Below are 17,370 nucleotides of genomic sequence, written 5' to 3'. Positions count from 1 at the left end.
AAGAAGGCCTGAATCCAAATCTAGCCACAGACACTTACTAGCTGTGTGGTCCTGGGCAAGCCACTTAACCAGTGTCTGCCTCAGTTTCCTCAACTATAAAATGGGGATCATAATAGCCACTTATCCTTCCAGGGTGGTTGTGAGGATCCAGTGTAAAGTGGTCAGCATAGTGTGTGGCACATAATTGGTGCTTAAAAAATGTTCCCTTCCTTTCTGCCCCCCCTAACACACACACACACACACACACACAAACACACACATTTTATAAAATATATATATACTACTATATTAATAACTTCTATATTATAAAACACAAATTTTAAGAGTGAGATAAAGGTGAAATATTTTGAAACTTTAATTGGAAGATTTTAAAATGGATTAGAAAATTCTTTTTCCAATTTGTTTTCAAATGTGTGGATGTAAGAATTTTGGATTTTTTTTTTTTTTAATAAACGCATCGTGAACATGGAGAGGAGAGTTACGTATGCAGGATTAGAGGGAAGGTAGTTTGTAGTATCAAAGGCAGCAGAGAAGGGCGAGACTTGAGAAAAAGCCATCAGATTTGGCATTTAGGAGGTTGGCAACCAGATGGCATAGTGGATAGAGTGCAGGAACCTGGAGTCAGGAAGACCCGAGTTCAAATCTTGCCTCAGACACAAATCAGCTGGATGACCCTGGGCAAGTCATTTAACCCTGATTGCCTCTAAAAAAAAGTGAAATTAATAATTAAACTTGTATTTAAAATACAAATTTTGTAAGAGCTCTTTTTAGTTAACCTCTTATCCTAAAACACAGCACAATCTTTTCAGCTTTTGTCCTTTGCTAAAATAGTACCTTCCCAAGAGTATCTTACTCACCTAGCCCTACACTTTAACATGAAGGGCCCGGGGTAAAGTTCAAATATTGGTCACCAGGACTTCATTCTTTTAAAATTTTATTCTTCCTCACTGTGTGACCCTAGGCAAGTCACTTAACCCTGGTTGCCTCAGTTTCCTCATTTGTAAAATGAGCTGGAGAAGGAAATGACAGACTACTTTAGTATCTGCCAAGAAAACCCCAAATGGGGTCACAGAGTCAGACGTGACCAAATAACAGCAAAAACTTTGAAGAGAGCAAGAGGATATGGAGGATAGTGAACTGTGACTGCTAGAAAGCTGGGACATTGGAAGAGGACCAGGTTTGGAGGGCAGAAGTCATATAATCAGATCAATACCTGCTCATCCTCCTTCCACCTCCCAAAATGAAAATTTGGGGGTCTTACTGACCATTACCTCAGAGCACTGTTACCTGAAGAGTGTCTGCAATAGCTAGGAGGCGATGGGAGTGGTGGGGGGAGGTGAGTGTTACCCCGTTAAGGCGCTTGGGTCACAGTTAGACTGACTGCACTCGTGACATGGCTAACATAACAGGGGGAGGAGTGAGGGATTGCGGCACTTTGAAGGGTGGTATGATAGAGATAAGCCCACTGTTGGGTATTGGAGGGAGTGTGGGATTTGACCCACTTCTTATTTTCTGGTGGATCATATACCCTTTGGGGTTTAAGCCATGTACCCCAGGGACCCATGGTTCCCTTTTGAAGACTGCTGCTTTAGATAAAATAAAACCTCCCAGCCACCTCAGGAGACTGAGCAAAATTCAAGGGATGGGGTTTGGGGGTGGGATTTCAAGTTTAAAATTCATCATCATTGCTCTTTCAATTTTCCATTGATTTCACTATTAGTACAGAATATTAATGAATAAGAAAAGATGAAAATTAAGGTAGAGGGAAAGACTTGTTTAAAATGTGATTTACATACTCTATTATTAGTTAATTCATTGAATCTTGAGTTTGAAGAGACAGAACTATAGAATTTGAATACCCTCTACGACATGCCCAAGTGATATCCAACTTCCACTTGAAGATCTCCAATGAGGGGAAATCCATTACCTCCAGATGCAGTCCATTCCACTTTTCAATAGCTCTCACCGAGAGAAAGTTTCCCTTTACATCAGGCTGAAATTTTCCCCTATCTTCCACTTAATGCTTTTCATTCTCCCCTCTGGGGACAAATGGACACGTCTAATATCTCTTGCACTCAGTTCAACAAATGCTTGAAGAGAGCCATCGCATCTATCCTCTCTGCCCACCATCACTTCTCTAGCCTCAACATCCCCAGTTCCTTGAACCTCTTAAGACTTCGATCAATAAAAATCAATATTTATGAAATGCCTACTGTGAGGCAGGCACTATGCTAAGCACCGAGGATACAAAAAGAGGGAGCTCTCCACCCTTCTTAAAATTTGGTGCTCTGAACAGAACCCAGCATTCCAGGTGCGGTCTGACCCAGGCAGAACATAGAACTGTCCCCTCCTTATTCCTGGGAGTATGCCTTGCCTCTCTTAATGCAGATTGAGAATATATTCATTTTCTGTTTTTTTGGGGGGCGGAGAGGGACATCTCATCATACTGCTGACCGTGCTGCACTTATGGTTTCCTAGAATCCCCAGATCTCAGACAAGCTCTGTCACTGTGCCTCCTCCATCTTGTACTTGGGAAGCTGAGCTTTGGAGCCTTAGTCTAAGACTTTACCTCTAACCTTCTTGAATCTCTTCTTGGTAGATTCAGTCCAGTGCTCTAGCTTGTCAAAATCTTTTTATACCTTGATTCACCTGATGTGTTAGCTATCCTTCCTAGGTATTCAGGCAGCTAGGTTGGGCAGTGGATAGAGCACTGGGCCTGGAATCAGGATAACTTGAGTTCAAAGATAGGCTCAGACACTGAGCTGTGTTACCTTGGGCAAGTCATTTAAAAAAAAAACCTTCTGGGGCAGCTAAGTGGCACAGTTGGTAGAGCACCAGCCCTGGAGTCAAGAGGACCTGAATTCAAATCTGGCCTTAGACATTTGACACTAGCTGTGTGAACTTGGTCAAGTCACTTAACCCCATTGCCTCACCAAAAAGCAAAAATCAAACCAAAAAACCCAAAAACCCTTCTTTCTACCTCAGTTTCCCGAATTATAAAATGAGGATAATAGCACCCATTTCCCAAGATTGTTGTGAGGATCAAACGAGAAATTTGTAAAGCTCTTAGCCAGTGTCTGGTACATAGTAGACTCTTAATAAATGTTTGTTTCCTTCCTCCTAGCTTTGTGTCCTCTGCAGATTCCATAAGTATGCATCTCTGTCTTTATCCAAGTCATTGATTAGAATGTTAAACAACATGGGACCAAACCCAGATCTTCAGGGCATTTTGCTAGGGAGCTACTAAATTCATTATTATTGTTCCATCGTGTCCAACTCTTCACGACCCCATTTGGAGTCTTCTTGGCGAAGATACTGGAGTAATTCGCCATTTCCTTCTCCAGCTCATTTTACAGATGAGGAAACTGAGGCAAACAGGGTAAAGTGACTTGCCCAGGCTCACACATGAGAAGTGTCTGAGGCAGGATTTGAACTCAGGAAGATGAGTCTTTCTGACTCCAGGCCCAGTGCGCTGTCCACTGCACCACCTAGCAGCCCTTTTCCAACACAAAATTCATATCGAGTCATCAATGATTCCTCTTTGACTTTGGCCAGTCAACCAGTTCTGAATCCAACTGTGTTATCATCTAGCCTATATCTCCATATTTTCCACAAAAATAGTGTAAGGTACTTTATAAAATTAACTGCTTTGCATATGTATTTCTTTACCTCATATTTATGTTGTATATATTTACATAAGTACTTCTCCACTCCCCCGTTAGAATGTAAGGCCTGTGTGAATTGGTGTTATTTCATCCTTTGTACACAGCACACAGTAGGTGCTTAATAAATACTCATTGATTAATTGAAATGCTTTACTAATATCTAGGTAAACTATATCAACAGCACTACCAGGTTAGAAGGGATGCAGACAGGCAGTGGACCTCATACTTCACTGGTACAAGGAACTCTCATCAGAAGAAACTCACTCTACCAATGCAGGTTGGCACCTTCTCTGCCATTTATGATCTTACTGAGGAGTCTAGAATGGAGGGGTTAAATAAGTTGTCCAAGGTCATACCGCCAGCATTTGTCAGAGACAGAATTTGAACCCAGGCCTTCCAGGTCAGCTCTCTATTCATCATACCACAATACTTTTAACCCTTTCCAAAACAGGGAATAAAGCTGGTTTATTATGACGTGTTCTTGATGAGGCTGTCCTGGTTCCTGGTAATCACCACTTTCTTCACTAGATACTAACCAAGCCTCTTCTTAATGACCTATTTTAGAATTTTCCCCAGGAATGAAAGTCAACCTCACCAGTTTTTAGTTCAGACTTAGTTTTCTTTGTTTTTGTTGAACTCTGTGGCATTTCCCCTTTTCTACTCTTGCCTTATCTTTTACTTAGAAAATGTATGATCCCAGCATTTTATAGATGAGGATACTGAAATCTAGGCAAGATTACATGAGGTCACATAGGTAGCAAGTACCAAAGCCAGGTTTCCCACCTAGCACATCTGACTTCAAAAACATTACTTTTTTCTCCACATCCCATTAGATTAGATTCTCCACCACCAGCCAAGTAGCTTGCTTCTGAATTGTTGGGTACTCTGTACATCAGAAATGAGACAAGCCTTCAATGCAGATCATGAAAAGAATTAGATATGAATCTTCCAAATGCGCCTTCATCCTATTCCTTATCCGTAATGTCTCTTCCATTCTCCATCCCAAACACCTGCTTAAAACGATATGCATTCTTTTATTCATCACACAACAATGTCTCTTTTTGTTTCTCCAATGGCAAATAACTCCTTAAAATATATTCACAATTCTGAAGCACAAAACCCATTTATAGGAAAAGGTAAACCATAAGATCACTTCTGACATCATTTATTATGCAACCTTCGATAATTTTTCATTGTCAAGTTTTTTTTTTCCTCTTTGTAATTTATCTTGGAGATTAAATTGCTTAGTTAGAGAGTTTCTGTGGAAATTTATTAAGCCTAGACATGCAGAATTGTTGATAGAAACATCTACAAATGATGTTTTAAAAGTAGTCATTTTAACGACACTTTTCCTTATAAGGTACTGATTACTGCCATGTTAGAGACCCAAACAGAAACGCAACTGGAAAATGGTAGTTCCAAAGATTCAAATTTATTTCAAAATCAGAGCAAAAGTCACCAGCGATAACATCTTAACAGTTTTTGGCATCAGTCATTTGGCGAGGAAAAAGTTTGTAGATGTCAGAATATTGATTGCATAATGTCTTGAGACCCACAAAACTCTGGGGTCTATGTCTTAGTAATTTCTGCTGTTTATGTAATTTTGGCCTGCATGTCATTGAAGTGTTATTTATCTTTTTTTTAAAAAAAAAAAAACTGTCTAAATTTGGCAGCCAGCACCGGCTGCCAGTGTCTACAGATGCATTGTTTTCTCCTCCTTTCCTTTTTTTGCTGCCTGTGGTCTTAAAAGAATACCATCTGACACCAGGCAAAAATGTCAACTGTAACTTCCCCCCTTCACCCCCAACCCCAGCATTCTTAATATGGCATGTTGCTGCTTTTTAATGATGATAGATGGCATATTAGAATTGTCATCCTTTTCTGGAAAGTGGACATTTTCACCTCTGTATTCATTGGAGAAATCATCTGAAATGGTTCATCTGTGTGTCAAATGATAGAAAGTTTTGAAACAAGGAAACATGCAGGTCATAGTTTCTGAAGTAAAAAGAGCTAAAACAAAAATTTTAAATGAGTTGAATAAAAGGCCGAAAAACAAAATTTAAAAAAAAAAAAAAAGCAAAAGGATGATTTCAATCAACTAGGTGTTCAGTGCTTATTAAATGCTTACTGTGTGCAAGGTTTTTTGCTGGGTTCTAGGGCCATAAAGACCAAAAGGAAACAATATTTTTAAGTAGCTTGTATTCTAATGGAGGGGATGGAATGTATACAGATAAGCAACTATGGAGGGATTGGGGGAGGGGACACCAATGATTAGAATAGGGCTTCTTGACTTTTTAGTGTGTCTTGGACTCCTTTGGCAGCCTGGTGAAGCCCATAACCCCCTTCCCAGAATGCTTTTAAATGCATGAAATAAAACACATAGGATTATGAAGGAAATCAATTATATTGAAATATAATTATCAAAAATTATTATTAAAAAAAAAAGTTTACAGTCTTGCAGGTTAACAACCCTTGGTGTAGGCAAAAGAACCAGGAAAGAGGATCGTGTCTTTTAGAAGGTGACATTTGAGCCGAGCCTTGAAAGAAGCTAGGGATTCTGAGAGGAGAGATAGGAAGGCATCCTAGGCATGAGACACAGCCTGGTTTAGCAATAGAACACCTGCCCTTTATGTAAGTATGAATGAGAGCATTGATATAATTGATATAATATTAATGCTATGATATAGCGTATCATATATTATAGTATATCATATAGTATATATTTACTACAATATATTATATATAATAGATGATATATTATTATTTAAATAGTTAATATATAATATTAATATACAAATAATGTATAATAAAGAGAGCTTAGTCTGACCAATATGGACTTGTAGCAATAGAAAAGTCACGACTGAAAAAGAAAGCTCGACCTCATCCCTGGACTTACCTATGAACCTATAATGTGCATTTCAAGTTAATACTTTGTCATTTAAAAAAAAAATCTGCATAAAAGAAAATTCAAGGATGAATAACCAAAATTACAACAAACTTTGAAGGTATACGCATTACTAAGAAAAATTAGTTTTTGCAAAGTATGGAAGATGATAGAAAAAATAGGAAGGTATAGGAATATTTCGTTGGTGTTTAATATGACTGAGAGCACAATGTGTCCTATGTGCTGTACTGGTCTGCTCTGTGATATTACCAGGCTTCCAAATAGGGCAAAAGGCAGTGGAAATCCTGAACCTGCTTATGCTGGGGAGCGATGAAGAAATACAGATTAGCCTAGAGGATGAGCTAAGTAACCTGAGAGCGAGTGCTGGACATCCTGAAATCAGAAGAAATAATTTATGCAGTGTTTGTTTGGGGGTTGGTGGGGAACCAGAGGATCGTAAATGTAGATCCAGAAGGGACCCAGAGGCATTAGGTAGAACCTCTTCATTTTACAAATGAAGAAACTGAGGTTAGGAAAGGTTAAGTGATTGGCTCTGGGATACACAGTTGAGTAAGCGGGTGTGTTTTATGAAGCAACCACAAATTAGCAAATAAAAAGGAAATCTGATAGATTTCTCCCTTTTTTCTAATCAGATTTTGCATGCTGCTGCTTATCTGTGTTCTCATGGTGGATTGCTTATTGTATGTGAGGGAGTTTCCTTCAACCCCTCTGTGTAAATCCAGGGCAAAGGCCTTTGGTAACCTCACTGAGGGTTGCGGTGCATGATGGAGAAATGACGCCAACTAGAACCGTACTTAAGAAATTTTATCAGGAACAGATGTGCACATCGGGGAGTCTCTCATTGCTGGGGTTTTTTCCCCCCTATGTACAAAGCTCCATCCTTAAAAAAAAAAAAATCAGCTAGATCTGATTGTTTCTATTCACTCATCTCAATACTTTCATGCACAATCAAAATGTTTTTTTTTTGCTATTTTGTCGACAGTTGTCTTCTATAGCACTCCATAAAAATAGTTTGATTAAAAACAGAACTGGCTTTGTTCACTCTGTGTGTGTGTGTGTGTGTGTGTGTGTGTGTGTGTGTGTGTGTATAAAAGTAATCTTTAGTAATAGTTTGAATCGGTATCATTCCTCTCAACATCTGTCTACATTCTGTGAAGAGAAAGTTTAGTTCTTTGTGAATATCTCATCTGTCATTTTATTTTGTTTTCAAACTTCAGGGCTAAATGTGCCCATCAAATTTGATTTTATTTTTTTGGTCTGGACCCATGATTTCACTGGTGTGGGGAACTCCTATCAAGAAAGGTCCCTATGGCAATACAGACTGGCACCTTCCTTGTAATTTATAATCTTACACAGTTAGAGGGAAGAGGGTCTTGGAAGCATTTAGAGGACTTGTCCAGGATCATACAGTCATCATAATAGTAAGAGTGCCATAAGGTTTGCAAAGCATTTTACAAAAATCTCATTTTATCCTCATACAACTCTGGGAGGTAAGTGTTATTACCCTATTTTACAGATGAAGAAACAGAGATAGACAGAGGTTAAGTAATTTATTCAGGATCATAAAGCTAGTTAATGTCTGAGGCTGGAATTGAACTCAGGTCCTCCTGACTTCAGGCCCAGGGCTCTGTCCACTGTACCACTTTGCAGTACCAAGGAGAAGGACTCGACCCCAGTTCTTCCTGCCTCCAAGGCCGGGCTGTCTATGCACTTCACTACACTACCTCTCAAATGTATATTCTCCACAAAAGGGATACCATTTTTTTTTTGCATTTTTTAAAAAAGGAATTTTGCACACCCAGAGCATCACTATTTTGTTTTCATACTTTGCTCTCTTGCAAAACCTAGCTTCCTTCACAAATGCCCACGTCCTGCACTAGGCCTTTCCTGGCCCCCACCTCCTCCTCCCCCACCCCAATTATTTTGCATTAGCACATCTATCTTCCTCATTTCCTTTGTAGTAGAATAGTAGTAAGTAGTAAGTAAGTAGTAAGTAAGAAGAGTAGCAAGTAGTTAAGTTTTTTTTTAAGGATAGGGACTTTTCATTTTGTCTTTCTATTCACAGCTCCTAGAATAGTGTCTGGTATACAGTAAGTGCTTAACAAACTGTAATTGAATTGCTTTTCATGGCCATTTCAAGTCCAAAGCACCAATAACCTGCCTTTCCTCCATCAAAAATGTTTCTCTTTTCTTTATTAAGTGCCAAGATGTTAAATGACTTGCCTCAGGCTACAGAATTGTATGATGCTATGATCTAGAACTAAAAGAGGCCTTAGGGATATATGGAAAGGAAGCATGAGGAGGACTGGAGAGGAAAACTATGATCTACAAGAAATTGAGGAGGAACAGTATTCCGTCATTTAGGGGGGACCAGGGAATCTTTTGTAGAGGATGTAGCAGCTGAGATAAGCTTTAAAAGAAGAGAAGGAATCCAATAGTTAGAATTTAGAAGGGAAGGTATTCTAGGCTTAAGGGATGGTGGTGTTTTGTCTGACTCTTTGTGACCCCATTTGGGGTTTTCTTGGCAATGACATTGGAGTGGTTTGCCATTTCCTTCTTCAGCTCATTTTATAGATTAGGAAACTGAGGCAAACAGGGTTACATGATCTGCCCAGGGTCACACAACTAGTAAGTGTCAGGCCAGATTTGAACTCAGGCCATCCTGACTCCAGGGCCTGCACTCTATCCGCTGAGCCACCTAGCTAACCTGAACTAGGATTATGGCATCTTAAATGAAAAGGAGACAGTTACTTAAGAAGAGATGTTGTAAAGAAAGCTTTGGATGAAGTAGGACAATTGGTTAGATATGGGGGATTGAGGGTAAGGGAAAGGAGAGAGTCAAAGATGTCTCCAAAAATTATAACTTGAGGGTCAGCTAGATGGCACAGTGGATAAAGCTCTGCCTTGGAGTCAGGAGGACCCGAGTTCAAATCCAGCCTCAGACATTTGACACTTACTAGCTGTGTGACCTTGGGCAAGTCACTTAACCCCAATTACCTCACCAAAAAAGGAAAAAAAAGAAAAAGAAAAAAAATTAGAACTTGGGTGATAAGGAAGCTGCTGATAAGGAAGATGCCATCAATTAAAATAGAGATTTTAGGGCGAGGGAGTGGTTTAAGAGAGAAGATAAGAAATTTACTTTGAATTTGTTGAGTTTGAGAGGTAGAGAGTAGCTAGCAGACATTTGGAGATGCAGCTTATGGCAGATATTGGGAATGGACACATAGATTTGTAAGTTATTTGCATTAAGGCAATGATTACATAAATTCACGAAAGTGTGTGAACTCACCCATAGAAAGAATATATATGGAGAAGAGCATAAGGCCTGAGACACAGGATTTGCAATACCTACTCTTAAGGGATAGGAACCAGAGATTCAGAACCAGAGAAAGATGAGTCAGAAAGGTAGGGGAAGAATCAAAATCAAATAATCTCACGGAAACCAGGGGAAGAAGGGGTGGCTAATTATGGAGTAAGGTCAAGAAGAATAAAAAACAAGAAAAAGGTATTGGATTTCATCACTAAGAGATCCTTCAATGGAAAGGCCGGAACAATCAGGGACAAACAGGACAGCTTTCAAAGTTACACGATGAATCCCTGGGTCCATTTGCACACTGCCGCATAGACGATGGAACTGTGACTCCTGACTGGCTGAGAGAATGCTGAGCACACACTAGCTACCTGCCACGAGGGACTTACTTTAGCAGATTCTAGACTTTCTTGGGAGAGCTACATGGAGGAGACAGGAAGAAAAATCCTGTCACTGGTACATACAAATGGGAGCTTTTTTCCAGTGCTTACAATTCAAGAGACTGCCCAGAGAGGACCTTCCCTGGGTGAGAATGTCTTATCTGCCTTGGTTTAAACTAGAATCTTATCTTGCCCCAGGCTATGGAGCTCCTTTACTCTTGGGTAGTTCCTGGAATATTCTAATCTATGAAACTTCTTTAATACCTCTTTGCTGTTTTGCTTAGATAAGTAGGTTTACTCACTGTTTGCTATTTGTGATGATCTTCTGTGAAATTAATGTTTGATGTGGAGGGTCTAAGCTGGCAAATATAAGCTAAGGGCTAACCTCCCCCTTAAGAGCAAGCAGGGAAGCCATTTTTCTTCTGAATCCAGACTCAAACCATTTGGACAAGGATATTTGATGGGTCACAGCTAGATACAATTCTGGCTGGGAGAGGGAGAGAGTGGGAAGGAAAGAGGGTGAGGAATGATATGGTGGGATGTCAAAGGAGATCAGATAGGGTAGAATCAAAGGCTGAAGGAGAATTGTATTTCCTCTTAAAGATTTCTAGGGAGAAAGATGCCACCTTTTTTCTTGGCAGTCAATTACCAAGTGGTAAAAGTGGGGTCTTGCCACTCTTTCTTCCTAAAATCCACTGTTTTCCTCCTATCCAAGTCAAGTTCTGACCTCACTGAATACAGAGAGCTTCCCCCCTTCTTTACCTTGAAGAACACATGGGTCATAATTCTAGGTACCAAACCATACATTTGAGAAAGATATATTATCTTTTTCGTTTATTTGTCCCTTTAGCGTTCTTCTGGGCCATATGGCCTGGAAACTAGGCTACCATTTTTTTCTTTCAATGTCAAAATGTGTCACCCCAGCGTGCACTTTGATGACAGCCCTGGATTTATAAATGTTCCAGAGATCTCTCCACGTGCAGAGATGATAGCAACTCAGGACTCTGTCCCCATCCCAGCCAGATACAATCTCGAGATAGTTTTCCTTCCCTTTCTTACACATGTGCAGAAGCTTCTCCAGGACTCAAAAAAAAAAATGCCTGGGCAGTCTGGGCAGCAGCACAGCCTGGGTTCCAATTTCCTTCTGGCATCCTTCTGCTTCCTTCCAGGCCAAGTTCATGCAGTACTCCCAAAGCTGTGTCAAGGTTGTGTTGGCTAAGCCCACCGTCCCTGAAGCCTTCCCATTGGCCCTTTCAGAGGGTGGCAGATGTTTAAATTGGCAGCTGGGCTACAGTGGGTGGAAATAAGAACGTGGTGTTCCTTTACACACCCGGTCACATACAGTTACGCATTAATCTCAACCCTTGCCAGTACACTATGTATAGAATGAACCCCTTGCCAATTGGCTTTGACAAGGCTTTCCGCTAGATGTAAACTTTAGGGGAATGGTTGCAGGGCAGGGGGGGTCGGTGTTACTTTGGAAGGTTTGTGTGTTTTTTTGGGAAAGGAGCTGGTTTCTAACACATTTAGCATCATTCAGTTCACTGCTTTTTTTTTTTTTTCTTCCAGGGTTTAGGTGTAATGTAAAGAATATTGGATTTAACATTAGAATAAAATGAATCCCAGCTCTGCTACTCAGCACCTGTGTGATCTTGGGTAGCCCCTACATGACACTGTACCTCAGTTTCCTCATCCATAAAAATGAGAATGCTAGGTTAAATGATCTCTAAGTTCTCCTTTCGCTCCAATGAAATAGTTCTATTGGAAACCACATTGAAACCTGACTCAATTCAAACATTGGGCCCGAGATTGACTTGCTGTGTGATATTGTATCACTTAACTACTCTGTGCCTCAGTAGTCTCAGTGTGAGAATGAGCAAAGTGGAATTTATGGAATAAAATAAACATTTCCACAACATAGTACAATAAAAAAAAGATGATTGCACACGAAATTGCCAATTATGTACAACTTGCTATTTCTTTCAAATATACAATTATCATGTAAGTTTCTTTTTGTTTCTTCCCTCCCCCCCTTTGCCTTAGAGATCGCTACCATTAAACACAAATAGGTATATATGTATGTGCATGTATGTATGTATGTACAATTGTTCTATACATACTTCTATTTACCAGTTCTTTCTCTTGATGCAAATTGTGTCTTTCCTCATTTGTCCTTTGTAGTCCATTTGGGTATTTATAATAGACAAAATAACTTATTCACTCAAAGTCATTCTTTAAACAATATTGTTGTTACTATATAACAATGTTCTCTTGGTTCTGTTCATTTCGCTCTTCATTATTTCATGCAAGTCTTTCCACGATTTTCTAAAATCACTAAGCTCATCATTTCTTATAGCACAGTAGTGTTCCATCACAATCATATCCTACAACTTGTTCAGCCATTCCCCAATGGGCATCCCTGCAATTTCCAGTTCTTTGCCACCACAAAGAGCACTGCTATAAACATTTTAGAACATAGAGGTTCTTTTCCTTTTTCCCTAATCTTTGGAAATAGACCAAGCAGTGATATAAAAAATTAAAAAAAACAAAAAAAGAGAAGGAGCGAAGTAGTTCGCAGAATTTTGTCTAAAGATTGGCACTGGGGAACAAGAATAATACCTTTTATAGTGTATTGTAGTGAGAACACAGTATATTGCAGTATTTGAAGTGACATGATTGGGCTCCACAGTATAACACACTTGAAGGCTTTAATTATATTTTTCTTTTCCACCTCAAAAGTATCTAAGTGACATCATATAGTACTTTGAGGTCCTTAGAAAAACCCTTCACACGTGATCCTTAGTCACCATTCAATTATAAGGCATTTCTGTATAAGCCCCTCTGGAACTCTGTCTCAATATACCCTCACACTGGTATCTGGGCTCCAGAGTGCAGCTGGCTACTTCTCCCCTTGAGAGTCTAGGGGTAACCCCAAGGGCTTCTGCAGATTCCAGGACTATCCCTTATAAGCCCCTGTCATCCTTGGCTTAATTAGCCAGTCAGACTTAATCAACTTTTAGAAATGGGTATTTACTAAGACAGTATAGTAAGAACACTTGGTAGAAAATAGTTCATAGAAGGGATTTTTGTTCAGGTCCAAGGTTGGACTGGACTTTTCAATTCTGACATTCTGAGATTGTGGGATTCCATCAGTTTTACCTTATTGCTCAAACAATAAAGGCTCCAAAGGGCGGGATCAACGTTTGAAAAGGAAGGCATGTGTATAGTGTTAAGTACTCTGTGCCCCCCGTTATTCAAGAAATAGAAAGTAACAGAGGAAGATCACTCCTAGGGAGTTTCTGGGTCTTTAGTCTAAAGGACAGGATCTGCCCAGGTTTTAGATTCACCCAATGAAGTCGTTTCCCAAGTAGTCTGTGCCTGGCCTGCTCATTGTGACCACTTATGAGAAAGAACCAGCCCCAGGAAAAAATCATAAAAGTCAATGACGTTTCTCTTTAATGTCTTCTTTCCCTCTCCTCTCCCTGCCAGGCACCTTCTCCTCATCCCGAGTCTTTCCCCTGGCTGTCCAGGGTCTGCACAAAGTAACACCAAGCAGGTCTTTGAGCTCCCGACCTTTCCCTGTATATCCTCTGTCCCATTCCTTCAGGGCCCTTCTGGAGGATAAACTCATCTGATAAACTAATTGGAGCCAAAGCGTTAATGAAAGAATGGCTTAATGCATTACCTATCTGCATTTTAAGGATCCTGTTTGTTTTCTTGATATGATTGTAGATAGAAGGTTGGATCTGGAGTCAGGAATAATCCAAGTTCAACTCCAGCCTCAGACATTTACTAGCTGTGTGACCTTGGGTAAGTCATTTAACCCCTGTCTGCCTCAGTCTCCTCATTTGTATAAAATGAGAATAATAATAGCACCTATCTCCCAGCGTTGTTGTTGATAATCAAATGAGATATTTGTAAAGCATTTTGCAAACCTTAAAGTGTTATATAAGCGCTAGCTATTATTTTCAATTAACTAATATTTTCTCTCTCTCCCACCTCCATTGAAAGAAAAAAAAAAATAAAGAAAAACAAACCCTTGTAACAAATATGCATAGTCAAGTAAAACTAATTTCCACACTGACCACATCCAGAAATGGATGTCTCATTCTGCATATTTCATCCATCCCCTCTGTCTGTCAGGAAGTGGGTAGCATTCTTTATCCCTGGTCCTCTGAAATCACAGTCGATCATCGAGTTGAAAAGAGTCAAGTCTTTCAGGTTGTTTTGCTACATTGTGGTTATGATGTAAATGGTTCTCCTTGTCTGAATTGATTCAGACAAGTCTTCCCAGGTTTTTCTGAAACTGTCTATTTCATCATTTCTTCTTACAACACAATAGTATTCTGTTATGCTTATATACCATAATTTGTTCCACTTTTCCCAATTTATGGTTAAGGGTACTTTCATTGCTTTTATTTTTTGAAATGGTAAGTTACATGGATATCTCAGCTCCTATATCGAAGCCATCAGTGGATATAGTTTATGGTAGGTACACCTCTCAAATTATACCACCTGAATGAATGACTACTCAGTCCCTGTCTTCATGGATTTTCAGCTGTGCCCTCTGGAACTCTTCTCTGTTATTAATAATAACAGCTAACATTTTTGTAGGGTTCTAAGGTTTATAAAAGAACTTTACATATTTTATCTCATTTGCTTCTTACCCAACTCTACGAAATGGTGCCATTATGACTTTCCTCTTTTACAGACTGGAAAACTGAGGCTAGATGATTTGCCCAGGGTCACACAGCTAGTGTCTGAGGCAGGTTTTGAACTCAGCTTCCCATCTCCAACTCTAAGAATATAACCATTGCACCACCCCACTGTCTGTTAGCAATCTGCCTTTCATCTTAGCTCGGTTCCTCTCACATTACTTCCAATGCTGGCATTCACTGAAATCTAGATTGTGCCTGAAGGTGCCCTTTCTAAGATTGACTGCCTCTTTTCACACTCTCTGCTCCTGAGGATACCCCATCTCTTGGTACTCTTTCCAAGGCTGGCTGCCTTGTCTCACAAACTCTCTGATTGGGGGAGCAGAAAGATAAAAAGAGGAGTTGAGATACTGCTTGCTCCTCCTCCTTCCAGATCCTCCCTCCACTGCCATCACTCAGCACCCAACTCTCTACCTTTAACATTCACTCCTTCTCAGGATCATTGTGGCTGCCATCTTTGGACTTCCAGGAAGAGAGGAAACTGTCATGGGATTGAGACTGGATAGTTCTCTATGAGAATGGCAGTTAAAAAGGAAAAACTCTGGAGAAAGAACACTGAAGAAGAAGGGGTTGCTGAGACTTTTCCCCAGAACACAAGGAAAGCAATAACCAAGGAGATAACATCAGTAGCCCCCCTGCTCAGACATGTGCCTTTGGGGACACTGGAAAGGCAAAAGCTAAAGGGACAAGCAAGGTACTGATGAGACTGTGGTTTTTCATCATGAGTTCTAGCTCAGGCATCTGGAGCATTTAGGGAAAAAAAATATGGAGGAACTATCAATCTTTATCCTCTTCCCCTGTCTTCCTTCAGTCAGTCAGTCAATAAGCATTTATTAAGCACCTATGTGCCAGTCACCAGGCTAAGTCCTGGGGATACAAAGAAAGGCAAAAACCAGTTCCTGCTGTCAAGGAGGGCCAGCTAGGTGGTGCCATAGTGCACAGAACACTGGGCCTAGAGTCAGGAAGACTCATCTTCCCAAGTTCAAATCCGGCCTCAGACACTTACTAGCTGTGTGACCCTGGGCAAGTCACTTAACCCCAATTGCCTACAAATAAAAAAATAAAAATAAAAAAAAAATAAGGTGGGACTTGAAGGAAGCCAGGGAAGTCAGGATATGGAGAGGAGGGAGAGAATTCCCGGTATGAGAGCCCCTTAGGAAGGTTGCTTTGGTGACTAGAAGATGGACTGGAGAGAGATGGGAGGCAGGCCGACCCCCCAGCAGCTATTAGAATAAGCTGGTGTGAAGTGGTGAGAGGCTTCACCATAGTGGGAGCCGTGTTTGAGAGATGACGGAGAGATGAGATCAGCAGGTCTTGGCAACGGCCTGGATGTCGAGAGTAGAGGTGGTAAAGAGTCAGCGATGACTCCTAGGTTGTGAGCCTGAGGATGAGATGCAGATAGCAAAGCAAGGCAATCCCAAAGAGCTCCAGCTTTAACTTACTATTTAGTTGTTTCAGTCATGTCCGACTCTCGGTGACCCCATTTGGGGTTTTCTTCCCAAAGTTACTGGAGTGGTTTGCCATTTCCTTCTCCAGCTCATTTTCTACAAATGAGGAAATTGAGGGCAAACAGGGTCAAGTGACTTGCCCAGGTCACACAGCTAGTAAGTGTCTGAGGCCAGATTTGAACTCAGGTGGATGAGTCTTCCCAACTCCAGGCCCAGTGCTCAATCTACTGTGCCACCTAGCTGTCTGCCAAGCTTTAATATGGCGAGATGATACATAAAGGAGGTTTCAGCTACGAGTCAGATGGCAAAGTCCAGAGGTTTTTTAGGGTATGGTAATAAGGTGAACATTAATTAATCTTCTCTAGTTCTATCATGAATGCTTTAGATTCCCAGTTGAGGAACCTTTGTCATCGGGGTAGACACTTCTTAGACATTCTCCCCTTGATCAGCTAACAGAATTTGCCCCTTGTTAGGATTTGTAGTTTCACCCTTGAGGGCTGGGCCAAGTTCTTTCTTGACAACTTGGTTCCTTCCAATATTGAAATTAGTGGAATTTAATAGTCCCCCGATGTAGACCAGTTTCATCCTTGTCTTAGCCAGGGTCCCCAGCAGACTTCTCCTGTTGTACCTCTCACCAAGTTCTTGTTTTTTGCTTCAGTTCTAGCCAAGTCTCCAAGCTTATTGGCAGAACATAAGACAACAGACAGAACCTTCATTCAATATTCATAGATGGCTCCGGTAACCATTTCAACCTTCTATCTGGCTGATCTTCAATGGTTCATTTCCTTATCCTCTTCTCCCGCAGTGGGAGTGGTGGTGGTGGGGATATAGCATCTCATTCACTTCAGATTTACAATGGAAAAATACGTGTTTAGTTAATGTAGTAATGTAGTCATAATAAATAATTCCTTTCCATAAATCACAGACTTGGAAAACGAATGTGACCT

Source organism: Vombatus ursinus, unplaced genomic scaffold (assembly GCF_900497805.2).
Source record: "Vombatus ursinus unplaced genomic scaffold, bare-nosed wombat genome assembly UNPS02014825.1, whole genome shotgun sequence".
Classification (NCBI taxonomy): domain Eukaryota; kingdom Metazoa; phylum Chordata; class Mammalia; order Diprotodontia; family Vombatidae; genus Vombatus; species Vombatus ursinus.
Note: the sequence above shows the minus strand (reverse complement) of the source record.